At 34.8% G+C, this 1,751-nt stretch overlaps 1 non-coding gene across 1 annotated transcript; it reads left to right on the forward strand.

Annotated features, from left to right (window-relative positions):
• The first annotated feature begins 500 nt into the window (after positions 1 to 500).
• LOC122033211 lies at positions 501 to 606 on the forward strand. Its single transcript, XR_006126451.1, has one exon. It is a non-coding gene; the product is annotated as a small nucleolar RNA R71 (small nucleolar RNA).
• The last annotated feature ends 1,145 nt before the right edge of the window (positions 607 to 1,751 follow it).

Consider the following 1,751-nt stretch of genomic DNA (forward strand, 5'->3'; position numbering starts at 1 on the left):
TGAAAGAGAAATTTGGATGATTTTTCCATCCAGGGTTGTAAGTATTTGAATATGGGTTGTTCTGTCTTTGATTGAAACCCATGATTGCATCGCATTGCTCCAATTGATTAATTTGTGCAGTGATAGCTCCCAATGGACATGAGTCATTTGAATGTTCTGAACTCCCACATACTTCACAAGATATAGCAATGACATTTACCATATTTGAACTAGTTCCCATATTCTCAAATTTTTTTGTAAGAGCACCAAGTTTTACAGCTAATAAAGTCACTGCATCAACATCAAACTTTCCTGATGCTTTTGTTATTGGGTTTATTGAAGGATGACCACCACTTCTTTCATTTACCCATTGATGATGATTTTGTGCTACACTCTCTATGATTTCCTCATCTTCATCCAAATTTTTATTCATGAGTGCTCCTCCAGCAGCTGAATCAAGGGACACTTTGGTATGATAATTAATACCATTATAGAAAGTATGCAACACTAACCATCTTTCCAAACCGTGGTGAGGGCATTGTCTGAGCATACTATTGTATCTATCCCAAGCTTCAAATAGAGATTCTGAGTCAGCTTGTTTGAAACTTGCAATCAAATTCCTCATATGAGCAATTTTACTTGGGGGATAGAATTTATCAAGGAATTGTTGCTCACATTGTTCCCAAGTGGTGATACTGTTGGGAGCCAAAGAATTCAACCATTGCTTGGCCCTATCTCTCAAAGAAAACCCAAATAATAATAACCGCACTGCTTCTGAAGGAACACCATTCATTTTCATTGTCCCACATATTTCATAAAAGACCTCTAAGTGTTGATTAGAGTCTTCATGTGGTCCTCCATCAAATTGATTTTGATGCACCATGGAAATAATTGCAGGTTTGATCTCAAAATTATTTGCCTCCACTGAGGGTCTTGAAATACTAGATCGAAAACCCTTAGCATAAGGTGCTGCATAATCCTTTAGTGGTATATTAGTCATGTTCAAATGCTCTTGTTCTTCAATTTGTCTCTGCAGAATTCTTCTTCTATGAAATGTTCTATCAATTTCAGGGTCAAGAGGAAAAAATTCTCCTGCAAAGTTAGATCTTTGCATACACAAGAACAAGATTGCAATAGAAACTCAATCAAACAAAGAAATTAAAAACAGAGAAAGGTAAGATTGGAATGTTAGAAAAAAAAATGTAGAATTAGAATTGCTACAAAAGAATTTCCAAGAAGTTAGAAAGTATACAGGAAAATGAAAACAGAAAACTAGAGATTAGTTACAAATATGCAAATGAAAAGAAATAGAAATGTTATGTTTAGTCTAACTCAATTGATAATCTCCAATGTTATAGCGTAGTCCCCGGCAACGGCGCCAAAAACTTGTTACGTTCCGCAAGTGTACGGAAATGTCGTAAGTAATATAAAAGATTATCGTATCCACAGGGACTGGAATAAGCACTAGAAATATCTCAAAGCGAATTAGCTAAACAACTAATCAATTGGTTTCAAATGTTAAGGATGAAAAACAAATCTAAAATGAAAGATTAACAAACAAGAGTTTGGGGTTTGAGTTATGATAAAGGGAGTTTCTAGGAGTTTTGGTTTCTTTGTAAGATCTCTTGAATGTATATGGTTTACCAATTCTGATTTCTCAATTGTCTAATATTTGTAGAAGGTTGTTGATTCTCTCTTGCAATAGATAACCGGCTTAGGACTGAAAAAATGTACCTAAATGTGATCAATTAGATATGAACCTGCGTTGTCCT

The sequence above is a fragment of the Zingiber officinale genome, chromosome 11A (genome assembly GCF_018446385.1).
Source record: "Zingiber officinale cultivar Zhangliang chromosome 11A, Zo_v1.1, whole genome shotgun sequence".
Classification (NCBI taxonomy): Eukaryota; Viridiplantae; Streptophyta; class Magnoliopsida; order Zingiberales; family Zingiberaceae; genus Zingiber; species Zingiber officinale.